The sequence below is a fragment of the Triturus cristatus genome, chromosome 3_2 (genome assembly GCF_964204655.1).
Source record: "Triturus cristatus chromosome 3_2, aTriCri1.1, whole genome shotgun sequence".
Taxonomy (NCBI): domain Eukaryota; kingdom Metazoa; phylum Chordata; class Amphibia; order Caudata; family Salamandridae; genus Triturus; species Triturus cristatus.
Genome location: NC_140584.1, coordinates 543,580,652 through 543,600,925, shown reverse-complemented (window position 1 = coordinate 543,600,925; position 20,274 = coordinate 543,580,652). Strand labels below are relative to the sequence as shown.

The window sequence follows — 20,274 nt, the reverse complement described above, 5'->3', positions numbered from 1 at the left end:
GTGCGGCGGTAAGATTTTTTTACTTATTTTTTCGCCTCGCCACCCCTGTTCCAAGGCAGCCGCCACTGTGTATTTAGCTGATATTTCGGTGGATGAATGTATTAAGTAAAAGCTATACCATATTCGCCACTCATAATGTAAAAAGCTTATAAGATCTATAACAAAATAAGATCATTTCATTATACGCATATGGTACTAGGAAATGATCAGGAAGGTACTAAAAACGGCCAGTGAAAGCATGTTAGCACCCCAAACTGTCAGTATAATCCCAGTTAAAATCATTAAAAATTGTCTTAATAAGGAATGCCATCCAACCATGCAAGAATCCATATGCAGCACACCAATAGAGATTTATTAACTTCTGCTCACCACCAAGAAGCTTGAAATAGCTACCTATTTTGAGGATAAATGTTTCATCACATCTACAAAAGTAACAAATCTTCAGTCAACTGAAGATAGAAGTCATTCATTACATGTTTGGAAGCCATAAATGTATTTTTACAATAAGGGAATATGAAATGTTAATGCTCAACGGATAAATGCTAATAATGTGTATGAAAGTACCCAAGTGTGCGAGAATCACAGAAATGACAATGTCTCTTAAAAAAAAGACGGAGTCATGATTTTCTAAACTCTACTTATGGTAGAAGCAAGAACTTAATAGTGAGAAATGTGTTCCTGATGAGTTTTGATAGAGCTCCTCTGATATAACCCTTCAGCATCCCTTCTTGTTTTACCCAAAGCCACATACAAAGCATTTTTTCTTGGCGTACATTCTGACAAATCTCTCTGAACATTATACTAATTTGAACCGATGGCTATTTTACAACAGTTGTGGGACTTGTATGAGACCCAAAAATAAGTAAACCACAAATACTGCAGGGCCCTATAAAATGCAGAACAAGGGGCTTTTTTTTAAACCTCCTGACATGTCCTTCAATTAACCTCCAAATTCGCTTCTTTATCGTCCTGGAGTCTGCTGCTCGGAGAATAATGTAACCAAATGTGACACATCTAAAAGGGCTTGTCTCCTAAGATTCAATTCTGATCTATCTTGCACTTATGAGTAGAAGCCTCTCTGTGAACATCATGTGCCCATATGCTAGGGCAAGGATCAGTTTTGCATTGATTACCAATAGTTTAGCAGGAGAGGAATGTTAGGAGGAGTGCTTAAAAAATATTTGATAGATTATTTATTCTAACTTGGGACACATTTCCTGATGTTTTGCCAGTATTGTCTTGCTTGCAGGAACACCTTTTATTCTGAAGATCTGTTTTTTTCATGACTCAGATGAACTTGCTTCAGGATCTACTGTTGCCTGTATGATTAGAGTGTGCTGTCTCTGCCATCTACGGCCTGAGACTCTGAGATATATGAAACTTCATTTTTCAATTCTTCTCCTTCCAAGTAGGTTCTCAGTTATTTTATATGACAAATATTATACGTAGACGTATGGGGATTGGAAAATTAGAGGAAGGTTGAAAAGACTGTAGACGATTTATATCTAATACGAAATTATAAAAGGTAATGTCAGATTGCATACCGATTGTTTGAACTACCTGTAATATTCAGGACGTTTTTGCAATTTCTAAGGGAAGATGTGCAGCATGGGCACATTAAAAAAAAAAAATAATAATAATGCTTTGTAAACTCTCTGTACATTACTGAGAAGGCTTTAATTGACTGCAGGCCATACATCACTAGAATATTTCATGTGTGCCCTGTAAGAAATGCTTTTAAACTATATGACTTTAAAGCCAAATTCTTATGAAAATAGTTATGTAAGAGGTGCAATTTGCCCCTACTTTTAAAAGTTTTTTTTGGTGAGAGAATCCTGGAGAGATTCTGCCATCTGGAGTACCTCATAAGTTTAAGTTTGCTCTCTTTGGGCTTGGTGTACAAATGCTTTTACGGACATAAGCAACGATTCTGACTGTTTGTGACTCTATTGAATTCCTTTTTCATGTGTGCCAACTCCGTTGTAGAAGTCGGGAAATTACTACTGATTCCTTAAGCCTATTTGCGACTCCAGTAGGAATCGCTAATTGGAAAGGGGTATTGTAGCATTCCTTCCAAATACCGATTCTTTATCAATGTTTTGTAAGTACAATCCAGTTGCAAAACATTGAAAAGTTACCGACTTCTGAGTTCAGATGGTAAGCCATTCACAAAAGGGAAGAGATCCCCACTGTAATATACATATATTTTTTTATGTCACTTCTGTTTTATTAAAGGAAAACAGAGTGCATTAAAGAAAAACTTTTCTTTATTTAAATGCCATCACAGACGAGGTGGGTTGCTGACCCCAGCAGACCACCAATGGAACACAATTGAAGAAAATCATAATTTGTGACCAACCTCATTAATATTCATGAGGAAGGTTGGATTGTGATTCACTCAAAAGGAGAATTTAGTAAAACGACCTATGTACTACTTTCCACACTGGTCTAAAAAACTACTGTTTGCAAACTTTGGCCAGTATTTTGCAACCAGGGTTCTGTGCATCAGGGCCCCTAACTCTTTCGCACTTTGCAAATTGGAATTGTGCTTCTGCCCACTTTATTACTGGAGTTTTAATAGTGAGCGTGACATACGCTCACTATTAAAACTCCAGAGATAAAACATTGTTGATGTCACTGCTCGAGGCTTTGGTTGGCTTGAGCTTTGACACAAAACATTCTAGCCAAAAACATTCTCTAGATGCTAACTCGGGTTGTTTAGAATATAATCTCAACTGATTCCCTCAGGCCTAGGCCTTGCAGATGTCAGGGTATCTGTAATCATTTGGGTCTAATGGTGTACAGATAGAAATCTACAACATTCCAAAATCAGTTTCAATTCAAGAACTACCCAAGTAAGTTAAGACAAATCAAATCTAGCATTCAAATGAATATCATCCATTTATATAACTAGCTAAGTCAAAATATATTATGTCCATTCCTGATGCAGCTCAACACTTTAATTCTGTTATCATTGAACTTCAAAGTCAAGGTAGAATTGGTTACTGGCCCTTGGTGCAATAGAATGATCTGGACTTGCACAAAGATGAAAAAGTGGCGATCACAAGGAACAAAGTGTGGGAGAACTATGGTTTGTTGCCTTGTGGGTGTCAAGAGTGTAAGCACAATGTTCTAGTCCAGTGGTTCCCAACCTGTGCGCCACTGCACTCTAGTGAGCCATCAAAACTAGCCAGGGTTGCCAAAACAGATGCAAACCCGATGATCTAAGGTGCTCCCCTACAAGGGTATCATACTACTGAAATGTGTATTCTCTTCAATTCTGTGCGAGAACTTTTATATTCACAACTCTACCTACACTGTATAGTTAGTCGTCTCTTTATCTTTTATGTCTGAAGCTATGTTTTAATTGCTTTCCACTCCGGGAGATCCAATAAATATTATTTGAACTGGAAACAAATAATAATAAAAAAGTGGTAGGAAGACCTCCAGGTGATGCTCCTGTACTGATATAATATACAGCCTTTAATCTGTTTCAAATTTCATATGGTGAAAGGTCTGCGTTTGTACACGACAACATGTCTGCTGCAAAGTTGTACCCTTCTAGTACCATATTCTCAGAAATGTATACTATTAAGGCAGCTCAGAGGATTAGATTGATGTAGAGATTTTAGAATAATTTACAGATTATGCGTCTGAATCCCCAGAGGGTCACTCACCATTCTGCCCTTCTAAGATTGGCAAAATCAGTACATTTACGCATGGTAATACCAATAGGACTGAAAATGTAACACACCCTCTTCCCTCACTCCAATTACCAAGAACAAAAAAAAGTGTCTTCTCCTCCAACATGCTAGAGGTAATTTTTGGGAAAAAAATAGTTTAAAAAAATACCATTTGCAGACCCCAGTGCGGAAGAGTATTGTTTATGACTTAACCAATTAAAGTTTTTATTAAACAACTGTTATATTTTTATTTTGTTACATCTATGATTATAACACCTTCTTCAGCTTCATCCCAATTATTTTCAGGGAGAAAAACAGAGGTACTCCATAGGCCGGGCTTGCATCTTCCCACCCGCCATAAGAAAGTAACATAATGGGGAGCCGTGGCCAAGGGCCAATAGTTCAAGGGAGCATGGGGCAAAAAAGTTTGGGAACCACTGTTCTTGTCTAATACGTCAGTGTGTGGGCTATTTTTTGGCTATTTGTGGGCTGGTTTTATCATCTGCTGGGATAGTTCTACATTTGTTTTCTTAAAACAAACATTGCGCTCAGTAAGGTCAAATCCATGCAGCCATCAATACTTTGCAAAACACTTATACTGCAAGTTAAAAACTGCCCCAATATGCAAATATGGACCACTTTTTTGGCTATGTAATTCACTAATGGGGCCACTTTTATTTTTGTGCCTGGGCCCATTTTCTATCCCAGTCCGAACCAGTATTCAAGGTATTATGAGTTTACCTTTAATTTCAACGTAACTCCTTTCACATACTGAAGTGTAACACTGTGAGTCTCATTCATGAAAATGTACTGGAAGTGCAATTTTAGCATTTCCAACACTTTTCCGTTTGACAGAAGAGGTTGAGTGGAACTTCCTGTATTATGTAGAGTGCAGCTGCAAAGCAGCATCTGACAACTTCCAGAGAGATGTTCCCTTATATATACAAGTGTGGTATGTCCAAGGCAAATGGAGAATCCCACATGTGTCCTCTAGAGACCCACAACTAGGGCTGCAATCATAGTCTGAATACCCCACTCTGAGGAACTTGCCCTATCCAAAGTCAGCCCATGCCTTATCCCATGCACATGCCAGCCTCAGGCAAAATAATCGGGCACAACTTCAGAGATCCCTGAAAGCAATGAAGATTGTAGGTGCAATAAGGTTTTGCACCCATTGAGTGTAAGGGGCTATCTTGCACATATTTACATAGTGACAACGAAGGCCTCCATTCTGTAAGTGAGCAGAGTAATTTGCTACCCTGGCGCAGATTAATACAGTGTACGACTGTGGAGCTTACATGGGTGTTTTACTGTAACATAACTCATGGGCATAGCTTAATATGAGCTGTTGGTTTCTGGTGTTCGGCGCTGGTATTTGTCAACACCGGCACTTATGACAGCTGCCAAATGGTGGCACTGTTTGTGTTATATAGAATACCTGCCACCCAAGCCATTCTTATTATTTGGAGGCCTCAATCAGTCTGAATTGACACACTTGCACACAGGCACTGTCATTGGCAGTGCTGGCACTGGCAGTGGGAGGTGCAAGCTACAGTGGCCTCCTGATGAGGGCCAAACCACTTATTTTTATTACAGTTTAAGCACTGCTCATGGGTGGCTTGTGCAAGGCAATTTCTTCAGCACACACCACATTTTGCCTTGAAGCAATCTGATTACAATAAAAAGCAGGACAGATGCACCCTGTGGGACCTTTATTATTTAAATACAAAGTAACCTGGACATCTCCAATTAAAGAACATTTGTTTCTCCATACTACTATTCATTTGCAAATTGATATGTGAGGGAGCTGTGTAAATGGAAAATACTGTCACAATGTTAAACATTAAAAGCAGGGTTGTACGCCCTTCAAAAATTCAAGAGAGGACGGTGAACATTAGCTTCATGTGAGAATCATTTATTCTTTTATAAAAAATCCTAGGAATCCTATTCTTCAAATTCTATGAATTATTCCAAGCAGATCTTTCTCAAGTCCTGCTGTAAGAGTCGCGTACAAACGGATAATTTGGTCACATTTTGTACAGTTCAGCACTGTTCGTGTACTTTTGTTTATTGCATTCAGGAAACTTATTTTGAGCTAGCATTTGAGAGGGTGGGCATATTCAAGTCTTGAATGAACTCTACAATTATACGTTTTTAACTATACATTGAAAGTTTAAAAACGTTATGTATTCATTAAAAAAATATATTTAAGTTTTATAAATGAATAAAATGGCCAATATATTCGCTGAATTAAAAAAAACACACATATCTACTAGATTTGACATTTGTATTCGGTCTCGAATACAAGTACCCTGGAAAATTTCCTGTAATTTGCCTGCCTGGATTTACTGTTACTGTAGGTTCTATTGATTCTGTGAGCAGGATATAATAGGGATTACACATTTTTGGCAAATAACATGTGAGTATTGTTTTCGTGCCGGTTTCTGCATGTTTTTCCCCAGTGACAGAGATTTCGCCTGGTCACTCCTGTTTATTGGGCCAATTGTAATCTAGGGCTTTGTAGTGAGTTTAACATGACAACTGTAATGTGACCTATTTAACTCCTTTATCACACAAATTAAATCTACCTATAAGACAAAGATGTTTACATTTTTGTAGTAAATGATGAGCAGCAAAAAAGTACGCGACTACAATGTACATTCGCTAAAAACGACAACAATATAGAAATACAATACACCTGAAAAATGTAAAAGCAAGCTTATTTTTATCAAACTCAATCATAATGGACAACAGTGCCTTGATTAAGGAAATTATTTTGGGAAGTGTCTCTTCTTCCAGGTCACTTTAACGATATATATATTAATTTTTTTAACAAACATTTCTGCAACACATTACTTCATTACTGTTTCTATTGCTTTTCATGGTTCGTATACTCCACAACTAATTACAAGGAGTGTTTTTAGCATCACTAAATATTCGGAGCCCCGACTCAGAGTGAGGGGGAGATGATTGGCTTGCATATTAGTCAACGTTACTGTACCTGTGCAGCCACCTTAGCGAATCATGTGTCAGAGGCTCACACCTCCCACTTTAATGCAAGAAGACGGCACACATAAAAGTTACCTCTGCTTGACGTGTCTGGTATTATTAATCAAACATTCCCTTTTCACTATTAATCAACAGTTCTCAGCAGAATTTGAAAACTTGGCAGTTTTAATCATATAAACTCCATGCCTTTTGTGCCCACCCTTCGATAGTAATTTAATCCACAAGGTAACAATGTTTGTAATCTAATACTCCCAAACCTAATTGAGAAGATCTGGAAAATAGTCAGCGGCGGAAGGCTCAGGTAAGCGTGGTGGGGCGGGGCAGGACAGGACGCGGTGGGGGAATCCAACAGACGAGTATTTATTTATTTATTTATTTAATTATACCTATTCCGTCCTCTGTTGACTTCCCCCACCCCCTACCCCCACCCCACCCCGCCCACCGCATTTACTTGTGCCGCCCGCTGCTGAAAATACTCCACATATTAATTAAAAATAATATTAGCTTGCAGTGGATTTTGCAGGGGCGTATGATGTTGACTCTATTAGCATATATGATTATTAGCCTTAGTGACTGAACCAGTGTTGGGATGGAAAAGTTCCCCTGTATGGCTCAACAGCACCTGTTACCCAGCTCTGAGAGCACCATCGCCAATCTCTGTTGGTTTTTTATTTTTGCCTCTGCACACACAAAAATCATGCTAGTGCCCAGAGGGAACCCTGTTACACGGAGTGAGACCCAGAGGTGCATCCTTATATTCTGAGGGCCCGATTCACAGAACTAACTTAAGACAAAATCCTAAACTTACTACCAAGTTCGTATTCACAGAAGGCACTTACTCATTTTGGTATTCACAGAAGACACTTACTCACTTCGGTATTCACAGAAGTTAGGAGTCCTAACTTTAGGACTCCTAAATGCCTTCTGTGAATACCGAAAGTCTTAAAATTAGGATTTTTCTCAGTTTAGGAGTCCTAAAGTTAGGACTCCTAACTTTACTACTACTAAACTGAGAAAAATCCTAATTTTAAGGCTTTCGGTATTCACAGAAGGCATTTAGGAGTCCTAAAGTTAGGAGTCCTAACTTTACTACTACTAAATTGAGAAAAATCCTAATTTTAAGACTTTCGGTATTCACAGAAGGCATTTAGGAGTCCTAAAGTTAGGAGTCCTAACTATACTACTACTAAACTGAGAAAAATCCTAATTTTAAGACTTTCGGTATTCACAGAAGGCATTTAGGAGTCCTAAAGTTAGGACTCCTAACTTCTGTGAATACCGAAATGAGTAAGTGCCTTCTGTGAATACCAAAATGAGTAAGTGCCTTCTGTGAATACCAAAATGTTAGTAAGTTTAGGATTTTGTCTTAAGTTAGTTCTGTGAATCGGGCCCAACGTGTGACATTGTGACTAAACTCAGCTCACGGGGCTGTAACGTAGCAACATATTAGTTTTTTCACATTTTAGGAATTCTTTATTGAACAATTTTCATACATATGCATGGAGTTGGTATGATGAAATCTTTTGTGATATTATGGTATTCATGTATGATCCGGTAGAGAGCAGAAATAGTCAATTTGTTAAAATGGATAAAAAAGACATTCTCCACATATACATACACTCCGTCTATGAAAAAGATGTTATTCCAACACAACCCAGTCCTAATTTTATTTATAGAAATTAGTATATGGTGGCAGGACAGGCCTTTTCACCTGATGCATGCCAGAAAAAGTCACCTTCTGATCTCTCGCTTTTTAAATTGGTCTGTCAGTCAGCTACAACTGGGGCCTTCATACCATCTGTGTGAGACTTGACTGACCTGTAAGTTATACATGTGCAGTGGCAAGGGAATTGTGGTATTTTACCAATTCAAAGCGGTAATACTGCGACTGGAATGGTAAAAGGATTTTATCATTTTACAGCCTGGATGGCACTGTGCTAATCCTATGCTTAAAAGCTTTGATGTAGAAATGGCAAAAGACTTTGTCCCTTTCTATCTCGGCGTGGATGGCACTGTGCTAATCATATGCTTAATGATTTTGATAGAAAAGCAGACAGTCGCTAGTGTTAAGGGTGCTTTATACAGGAGCTACTCTTCACCTAAACTTGGGTACTGTAAAATTTTCACCACAATATGAAGGCTGCAGGTAGTAGGATTTTTCACACATCAGACCCTGATTATTTTAAGTGAATAGTCTGTCTTTGGACATGTTTTGCATAGAGTGTGCACTGTTCTCAGTAGATACTTTTTAAAACTCTGTAGTGTGTTCCCCATGAGAGTTTCACTGTTTGCAAACAGTGTGGTACAGATTAAACCCTCTCCATAGAGTAAACACTGTTTACAGTACCCACTTTTCTACTCATATTAACTTCATTTCTCAATGTAGGTTAGGTGACTTATGAAGGGTTGAATACAGATAACATTTTTCATAGTAGGGCATTAGTTTTGGAGCAGGAATTGAGTATCTTGAGGAACTTGGTTTTCTTTGAACAGTTGTATACATATTGAACACCATGTGCAACAATAGTTCCCCATATACCTGTGAAAGATTGTTAAAGTGAAATAGGCTACCCATGAAGTGTATGGTATACAGTCAATGTTGCACATAACACAAACTTGCTGTGGGTAAGGGAGTTGTGTATGTGATGGCATTAATGATGCTTCATATTATTCTGAGCTATTTTGTACTTACTTTTAGACCTCTAATTCAATACTCGTTTATAGATTAATGTGTACAAAAGAAGCTTGATTGATGTAATCAGTGATGTCGTCAATTATTCCATTTGAGATGTCATCACTAATGTCATAAATGATGTCATAGAACATGTCACTAGTGATCTAAAATGTGAGGTCATAAGCAGTGCAAGGTGGGGGCTCAGGTGAATTTGTATGTTTTTTTATTTCAAAATTTTGATGTTGTCACTGACATATTCACCTAACTATAACGCCACTTTAACCTTTATTTTTTTAGTGAATGTCTACGTTTAAAAAAAAACAAAAACAGATCTTTTCATTACACCTAACTATAACGTTATTTTAACCTAACAAAAACAGATCTTTTTTCACACCTAACTATAAAGTTACTTTAACCTTTGTTTTTTTCAGTGAATTTCTATGCTTTTTTTAACGTAAAGTAATATTTTATTACCATACGTAAAGCCAACTCCCGGCCGCGCATGGCCTTTGGCCTTTGGCCATGCGTGGCAGGGGTGACCGTAGGGTCTGGCTCTAGGGGTGTGCTCCCTGGGACACAGTAAGTGAGCCAGCTCAGGGGATGGGGTCCTTGTGATCAATAAAGGCTCTGGGAGTGGGGCTGCGTGCCCTCCTCTCTTTAAACTTTATTTCAGATGGGGTCCCCGGGGCCCAAAATAAGCTAGCGAAGAGGGCCTTACTCAATCCCCCACCCCATATATATATATATTAATGAAGATGGTAGCTGCATTTTCTTTCTTTTTTGCAGGATCGTGGGACAAATGGCAGATTCTTTTTTTATTTTGCCCTCGGGGGGCATATGTGTCCCTCCCACAGTGCCTACAGGGGCAGGTCATCCCTGCCCTGCCCCTTAAATTATTTTCCTTTTTAAACTTCAGGCAGGGGACTAAGTCTCCAAATCCTGTAATGGCTTCTAGCAACATTTTTCTCATGTTGCATGGCAGCCAGTCGGTGCGTTGCTCCCACTAGAGTCAGACTCCCACCAGGAGAGAATTGGCAGAAGGGAAAAAAGACACCTGGGTCAATCATAAGGCTCTATTTTTCTAAATTGGGTTCGAAGGACTCTCACAAGTGTCCCTCAAACCCAACGGTCCAGATAAACAAATATTTTTAACCTTAATTTCTCAGAACCTACTGAAAGAGATTTTATCAATGATTACATGGAACATGCCATGAGTGATGTAATATATGAGGTCATAAACATTGCATGGAAAGTGTGTGAGTTATAATTACATATTTACATACATGAGAGTGTTAAGGTGTTAGATATGTTTAAAAAATAAAAAATGTACAGGTTAATTTTATGCAATTAATAATAATGTGTAGTATATTGCCAAATAAAATGACAGTACTATTGATGAAATTATTTGTAAATCAATGAATAAGATGATTTAAAATGAATTCTGTTTCAGGAAGGAATATATTATATCTACAAAAATGTGAACAATATAACATATACACATGTGTGATTTTGAAAATTAAATTAGAATTGTAATTAATTTAAATTAAATAATGAAATTGTAATTCTAAGTGATATATGTATGCCTGTCCCTTAGGATGCCCTGCCCCCTTAAGCTACATGGACTCCTGCAGAATCTAAAACAAGCATTTGCAATGCAATAGGTCTCGCATTTGCTAGATTTTGACCAATTGGCATTGTAACTGACAATGACATTTAATTATGCATTTAAAAACACCTGCAATAATAAAAGGCATTGTCATTTACAATACCAATAGGTCAAAGCGAGACCAATTGCATTGCAAATGCTTGTTTATCTGCTTAACCGTCCCCTGGAGCATGGCCCAAGTACCTCTGTCCATCCACTGCTTTTCTTCTGGGAGCTACTTTTTTCTTTATCTTGAACCGTCCTTGCGAGTGCAAGTCTCACAAGACTGCTGTATTTTATTGGTGTTAGAACCACTCTTCGGTGGTTAGCAGGTGAGCAGGGTTCATGGGGTTTAGGGTGGTACAATCCGAAGTATTGCCTTTTTCCAGCATTCCCCGCTGCTACCGTTTTGGAATATCTGACCCCCCCCCCAACCCTGAGCAATATTGGTACTTCCTATTCATTTGCCTTTGTAATTTTGCCTGCTAGTGCTGAAAAGGCAGGTGGTCGCTGCGAATGAGTTTACATCTCCGATGTGTGCAAGTGATGAGGCCCAACAGCGAACAGCGAGACCTGCCGCCATCATAATTAACGAACAAGGTGGGAATCCTGGCCTGAACTTAATATTTCATGATGCGAGATATGGCACTCGACACGCACTGGTAAACAGTTGAGCAAATATTTGAAATTTAATGTTTGGCTCTCTTGTGATAACAGTGTAGTTGTATTGTGAAGCACTGAAAAGCCCCAATACAGAGTGTATGCTAAAAGGAACCATAGATTACATACATAAGCATTCCATGTGCCTTTCTTTCTTAAAGCCATGCGTAATTTTGGACTGAGCTCTAGTTACAGTATTGAGTTGAACAAGGAAAGTTTATATTGTTGCCACACTCGTCCCTAGCAATGGGTCCCATGCATCTTACTCTATTTGCTTATCGGCATACAACATCGGTATAAAGCTCAGGGGGGAGAGGAAGTGACATTACGGCCAGAGCTGCCTTACTTTAGAGCTGATAAGCCAGGTTCGAGTCTCAGCATCGATTCACCATCCTGTGATTATGGACAAATCACTGCATATTACCGTGCCTAAAATAAAAGCATGTTTAATGTAACTAGTGCTCAAGTAAAGAGCAATACTTCTGGTCTGGTTTGCAATTAATGCTTTGAAGAACTTTATACAGAAGAGGTTGAGTCTAGCTCCCCGAAGGCCATAAACGCTGCATGCCAGCCAGGGTTCAGAACAGGCCACCATGTATGCAGCAAAAGAACTACAATTGCGTCTAGTTCTGTATGTTTGCAAGTTAACAGAAGGAACTGGACACTGTTATTTAGTGTGCCACAATTTCCACTTCTAGTGCAGGGGCACGGGGGCATGCGGAAGGAGAGCTTTGGGTGCCTTGGGAGTGAAGGGAAGAGGCCCCCACGTGGGCACACACTTGGGTAGTTAACACATTGCAGGTGGTATTGTTTAAGCCCACAGGAGTGTCAACATGCATGCAGCGCACATATAGATATGTGTATATGGACATGGAGCAGCAATGATGAAAGAAAAGCGTGATTTTGGCACTGAATTAAACATCACCGTCTCTATATTGACCCTCGTGAAAGCAATTAAAGGCTGAGGGTGCTTTTGGTGCCTCAACGAAGAGTGATTACAACAAGCTGGCTCCATGGAGCCGACGGGGGGAGGGAAACTGAAAGCGCGCGATGCGCGTGCTGCCAGCCTCCGGGGACAGGAGATGTGTATGCGTACAGAGTGCACATCTCCTGTCCGTATGCATGCACATCTCCTGTCCGCGCGTGCCATCTCCTGTCTCCCTTTGGCACAGAAAGCGGCAACAATAGATCTCGCCAAGGCGAGCTACGCGCATGTGCTGCGTCGCTAGGCGAGACCTAAAAAAAAAATCAAAATGATGGCCCGGGGCTGTATTGTCTAATAGCGTGTGACCCCCTTCCCAAGCCATTATAATCCTGAGGAGCCCATCCACGGGTCACATTTCCCAAGGGTATGGGGCGCGCGCCACCCCTCCCTAAACCTATTCTGGCCCCGGGCCTACATTTAATATGGGAGGGTGCCCTGGTGCCCACCAAGGACACCCACCATACACATGTTGGAGGCTGGTGGTGGAGACTCAGGTCCCCTGCAGCCCCAACCTGCCCCCAAATGCTGCAGGAGCTGGCATTGCTCCTACCCGCGGGGAGCATCTATTTATGTTCTTCACACTGGGCGGGAGCAATATCTTAATCTGTTTCCCTGCCCGCATCAGAGTGGGCAGGATAACAGATCAAAAGTCTGCTCCCAACTGGTGGAAACACTTTTAAAGCTCCCATTCACTGGGAGCAGACTTTGTGTTTGCTCACATTTGGCAGGAGTTTTGAAATTGCTCTAACCACACGGGAGCAAACACAAGTTTCTCTGGCCCACTATATATATATAGTGGTGTATTGAAATAAACAGTCCCACAAGTCAGAGCTTTCCAGGTATACTACTGAGGAAATTATGTGACATTTTTCGATGCTGGAGTTCTCACAATTCAGATTTTTTGCACACTATGAGCTTGCATTGTCCATTTGTTTTTCCTTTTTTTCTGCACTTTGGCACAAGAAGAATCCACTTCCCATGTGCCCTAGCCATAGGAGGGTTTTATATTCCCCTTCCAAACCAGGAAGTGGATTTACTCCATCTTTATAGGAGCAGATTTCTGACCATTCCATGAGTGGGAGATGCTCATTAACTCAAGAGTCTAAGGGTGTTAACAAACTCATGAGGCAGACCAATACTTGGTCCGCCCTGTTCTAACCCCTTGAGTGAAGTGGTGGTACATATTAGCAGAGGTAAATGTTCTCAAGCCTATCACACATTCTTTTGTAGATGCCAAGCAGAGCTATATCCAGTCATTTTCAACTGTAAATATATACCTACGGCCAAATATGGTGTTGTGTCAGACAAGAGCTCATTGTTTACTTACTAATGTATGTACAATTATATTGTTTAATGAATCTAAAATAATTGCACATCCAATCAAAATATTTTCTAATATCCTGTGCTAAAAACACAGGCATTGTCTTTTAAAAAGATACTGGTCGAAACAAAGGTTTCTTTTTGGTATACGCAATCAGTAAGGATGGACAGTTCTCTGAGATTCTATTTATTTTCCCTTCCCAACATAAGAGAACCTTCTCATCACTAGAGTAATACTCAGTGACACTGGGGTATGTCCAGGAAAAAGCCTTGAGGTGTTTATAGTTTTTTCTCAATTAGCATTTTTTGTCCTTATGCCCACAGGAACATCTCAAATAGTGTTCGAAAGCGTCCTTGTCTTCAATTTTCCATACAAGCTTAAAGGATTAACTTCATTCTAAAATGTTTTTGAAAAGACTACATGCACCTGGTGCTTTAGATGGGTCTTTTCTAATTCAAGGTTAGGGTATAATCATTTATGAAACAGTTGAATAGCACCATATATCTGCTACTAAAGTATAATTCAAGAAGTTCCTATATTACTGCTACATAATCAAAGTAAGAATACATGTACTGTTCTTACTCAAATTTACCTTGCAATGTAGTTGTAAGGTTAATTCAGTAGCCACTAGATTTTTGTGGGCCGATATTTTGTTATAGACCATATTTCATGGGTACTGTCTGCAATGATTCCTGAGTAATGACGGGTGCTTCACATTCATAAAAAACATCATGGAATGAAAGGACAAATGTTTTGATCATGAAAGCCCTCGGAGAGGGAGTGATATCGATTTGCACCTGTTAAAACTGATGCCCCTGGGTTTGGAATTGAGTGTGTGCAATATATAACTGTCATATTACAAGTTCAGCCTCTCAAAATGGGGCATACCATCTGGCCCAGACTGGCCATAGCAGGCATCGAGCATTTCTCTGGGAGGCTGGAAGGGTGGGGGTGGTTTTAAGGTGTGGGGGCCGCTTTTTTACTGGGGGCCAGTTTTGCAGTGGTGCTGCAATATCTGCCCCAGTAACAAAAGCAGTAGTGCCTCACACTTGCACCCTCTCCCCCCCCCCCACCGGGAGGAGAAGGGAAGCTGGTCCCTCAAAATTGACAGGGCTGCTTTAAGGTTCCCAGTTCAGCTGTGCGTACCATGTAGTGGTTTACTTAGTAGGTATTTTCCCATGTTAAATATCAACAGATTGACCTGCCAAAAGTTTATCCGGGGATGAAAATTAAATAACACCTACTATTTACCAAGTGAGATAAATTCTACACCTCTTGTAAGTGTTGCCCCTACACAAACAGGTGTTTGCACAGTGGTCGTACAACACTGTGGCACTCACAATCAAGGCCTACTTGCATGAGTTTAATGTGAGTATTGTGCGATAATTGAGAAATACCCTTATTTGGGCAATACACTTGTTTAAAGTTTCTCAAATCAACAGGTCAGGAGCACTTTGGAAGGGCCAATAGGTTATATTGAACTCTCTTGATGGGGTAGATCAGCGAATCATAGATTGTAACCATTTTGACAATGCTGAAAATGATTCTCTGGAACTAGCATCACATACGTAAGATTAAAACTCTTACCTAATGAAAATGAATAAGAACTGTAAGCAATAATCAAAGCACCATGGCTATCATTATGAGTGCACTGGTAATTTTGATACAGTAATTTTGCACCCAATCATCCACCCAAAATTACTAATGAGAGTTCGGTAATACCAAGACGAGAAATGAATGTTCCATTACAAGTTTTCCCATATGGAAATTGGTCTTACTGGGGAAGTTGGCGTTACTGCATCTGTTTTGGCAGGTAGTTTCCTATTTCTACACCACTTTCTGGAGAGAAAATCTGCCAGGTTTTACTTTCCAAACATATTCTCAGAAACACCTAAGATACTGCCACATGCAAAATTACTACATGGGGTTTTACAACATCACACATAATTCCAGATTCTGTTTGGAAACTCCTGTTACTGGCCAAATTATGATGCCCAGTGCACACAGAATTAGGTTCAATATGGAGATAAATTATATACTGGCTAGGAAATAATGGCCTGTGTGGGGAGACTTCTTGATATTAAATAATGTGCTAGTATATGGGCAATATGAACTGACATGAACTGTTGATTCTAGGAAATTCTGCAGTCATTGAATACAGCCATATTTGAGCAGATAATATAGAGAATTATGGATTGAAATGTGACATTATGATGTGGTATTGTTCTCAGTTATTGAAAACTCTGGACCTGCCAACTTTGAAAATGATTTTACTATGTGAGAGTGGGCGGGGTCTGGAAAGGGCAGGGTCTCCAGTGGGGAGGCTTTGAGCCCATCACCATCTGGATAACCAAGGTGGAGGTAGGGTTTACAGAATGGCAGTGGCCAAGACTACCCTCCACAAGAACAAATAAACACTTCTGAGGCTGTTGCCAATATCTTGGGGCGCCCTAGAAACATGGACGAATGTCTGGGGACTAAGAGACGCTTGGCGACTACTACACCACACACATAGGGAATACTCCTTCTATTCCCCAGTGCACCACCTTCATACTAGAGTAGATAAGGTTCTATGTTCCACGCACATTGCCACCAAGATAGAACACCCCACATACCTGGCCAAGACCTTTTCTGACCACTGCCCTTTAGAGATCACACTTACCTGGGGCAGAATACCCACCCCGGTCCCTACTTGGAAATTGTAGCCTCAGCTACTAGAGGGTGCCCCCTTTCATACCACGTTATCTACAACTATCACAAATTACTTTTCTGAGAACTGGAACACAGCTTCCTCTAATCTTATCAAATGGGACGCACTTAAGGTGGTTGTGAGGAGTGTGGCAATTGGGTCAACAGTGGGGGCACGAAAGGAGATCCACAGAAACCTTATCTGTATTGAAAACCTACTGACCGAGTTAGAACATGCGGTGGCGAGAGACCCAGACAAGCAGGCCCCTTTGCAGGACGCACACATCCAGAATGCTGAGATCCTTGAAACCCTACGGGTCATCTATTATAGGGCCTTTACGCAACTGAAGCATACCAAGGCTGATAAATCTGGATCGCTGTTGACCTGGATATTGAGAGACAACCCAACAGCCCCCCTCATCACCCGGATTAATGTACCTAATAAGGGCATAGTCCACACTCAACTAGAGATAAACAACGCTTTTTGTAACTATTTCAGTTCCCTGTATAGCGAACCTACAAATATTGATGACACTGTAATGGATGACTTTCTCAATGGTTTCACATACCCATGTCTGAAAGCAGACACACAGAAGGAGCTTTCAGGCCCCATTACTAGATACAAGATACGAGCCGCAATTAAGGAACTGAAGCGTAACAAGGCCCCGGGCCTCGATGGCCTGCCTATAAAATTCTTTGAAACATACTCAGACATTCGCGTCCCCAAGTTAGAAGAGCTATGTGGGACAGCCTTGGAATCCGGACATCTGCCCCAATACACCATGCAAGCCTTAGTCATCTCACTCCCTAAACCGGGACGAGACAGTGCGGACCTATCTAGTTACCGACCCTTGTCTTTATTAGCAGCCAAATACAAGATCCTGAGTAAGGTCCTGGCCAACCGACTCTTACCACACCTAAATACCCAAATTCATAAAGACCAATGCGGGTTTCTGCCCGCAGGCAGTACCTCTTTAAAGACGCTTGCATCACATCATGCAGGCTGCCCCAACTGAGTGTGCCACCGCTGGCTGTATAGCTTTGGACCTCCGCCAAGCCTTTGATTCCATTACAAGGGGATACATGTTCGCAGCTCTGCAACGTTTCGGGCTTCCGCCAGAATATCTTCATTGGGTGCGCCTACTATATACTAGCCCTACCACAAGAGCTCGTACCGGACGTCATATCTCATGAGAATACACTATACACAGAGGCATGCGGCAGGGATGCCCCCTTTCTCCTCTATTGTTTGTCCTTGCCCTGGAACCACTGGCGATAGCGCTGTAGCACTCTGCTGAACACCCTGGGATCTTAGTAGATGGTACCTCACACTAAATCTTTATCTACGCCGTTGATATAATTATTTACCTACGTGATCTCTCTGCTAGGGCGGAACCTCTCCCCCCAATATTTTCCACCTTTGAACGTATCTCGGGAGCTGGCCATAAATGAATGGAAATCGAATGTGTTCTATCTACATGACAGACCTCACCCAGACACGCTCCACTTCAGTGATTATAAATTACCAGTGGCCCATCATACATTAAGTACTTAGGAATCCAGATATACAGATATACAGAACACAGGCGGGCCAACTAGATGGTAATATGTCAAAGGCGATTACTAGCATACGCTCCTCTGTATCGTTTTGTACATTCTTGCTTGCCACTGTCGGTGATGGGGAGGGTTGCAATTTCCAAGATGGTGGTGCTACCCCATCTACTGTATTTCTTTGTGAACTTACCTCTCGTGGTGCCTCAGTCCACCTTCCGAACTCTGGATACAATACTACTGGAGCTTATGGAGGATAAGCCTCAAGAAGCTGCAGTTGGAACCTCGGAAGGGCGGATTGGGATATCTGACTTTAGAGCCTATTACCACACCTGCCAGCTCCAATGGTTGTCCTACTGGAGGCAGGCACCTGCAGGAAATAGGGTTTGAGACCCAGGATTTAAGAGCGGGGAGCCCTACACACACTGCTCCTACCGAAGGTAAGGATCCCCCCGTTGCCCCTCCATTACTCAAAACAGCACTTCACTGCTGGAAGAAGGCCCTTCTTTACACCCCAGCTGTGCTTTTATATGCTGGTAACATCCCACTTTTGGGAATACCGACCGCTGGGGGCAGACTCACGAAGGCCCGGCTAAGCGTGTGGGCGGATGCAGGAGTGTCAGAGGTTGGGTCGCTGTTTGGTGATGGTACCCTCCTGGATCATAACACCTTTGTACAGGTCACTGGTGTACCAGACCGACTTTATTTAACCCATGCAGCAGTCTCTCATTATGTTAAGATGACATGGGCGCCTCAACGCACTGAACCCCCGCAACACGAGCTGGTTCGAACTCTCTATTATATGGGGGAGGGCAGCCATCTTATTAAATGGCTATAGGATGGCATCCGGGTGCTTCCATTCCATTCACCAACCATAGAACAAAATGGTCAGAGACAACCAACGTCGCACTGACCGATAAAGCTTGGGCGAGTATACTAGAACATCCTAAGCATGTATCCAGCAATGCCAGACTGAAATTCATACAATGCATGGTGTTACACAAATCCTACTTAATCCTGAAAGGATTTACAGCATGTTTCCGGACGCCCAACATCACTGCCCACGCTGCAGACACGAGGAAGCAGGCTTTACTCACATGGTTTGGGCCTGTCCCCACCTCCTTGATTACTGGGGAGGGATCTGCACGGCACTTGGGGAGATTACACTTTTACAGCTCACGGATAATGTACTGGAGTGTCTGCTGGGCCTCTGTAAGCACACCAGTGCTTTGAGGGTTCCACTGCGTTTCCTTGACCTTGCCCTCATACTGGCCATACGAGCAATTACCATGAGATGGAAATCCCCTAGACGCCCTATCTTACATGCATGACAGGATGAGGTGATACGATGGTGCGGTGCTGAAAGCGCGGCAATCAGGCGCGAAGAGGCCCGCGGACTACGTAAACATCCCATGTCCATGGAACGGGACCTCATGTTGGAAGGATTTAAAGCATTAGATCTTCACCCCCCACATCTCACTCCTACCCCGTAGTGTACCCAACATTCTGCAATTCACAGTTTAAGGGGATGCTCAGGGTCCTATACTCACTTCCGCTGCACTCCAGTAATACCCCGCGGCCGGGAGCCCACACACACATATACCAGGTCGAATAGTACTAGATAAGAAACGACAGGCCAGGAGGGAGGGTGATGGGAGGGAGGTTGTATAGTAAGGGGGTTGTTTAATTATATATTAGTCACTGAACTGCATGATTTTGTATATTCTGTCTGTGCACCCATGTTTTATTCGCCTTCAGCCACGGCCCGTGGAGGGAGTTCCGTGGGGCGGTAAGGCGGGGCGGGGGAGGGGCAGGGTGGGGGGTTCTAAAAACCGGAATATGGATAATTGCAGGTAAGTAAACAATTAAATAAATAAAATGAATTTTGTAGCGCGCGCTGCATCCATGCGATGCCCATAAAAAGGCTGTCGGAAAGTGACTTTGAAGGCTCCTTGCAGGACCCCCTTCATCCTGCGGCCTACCGTTTGGGGCCAAGGGTGTACCTAAGGGACTCCCCTGTGAAGCCCTGCACTGTGTGGCAGGCACCGTGGGGTGCCC

General features: G+C 41.6%; 1 protein-coding gene across 5 annotated transcripts in view; it reads right to left on the bottom strand.

Annotated features, from left to right (window-relative positions):
• The window catches only part of WT1 (WT1 transcription factor), a 250,847-nt gene that overhangs the window by 56,428 nt on the left and 174,145 nt on the right, over nt 1-20,274 (bottom strand). The window lies entirely within an intron of this gene.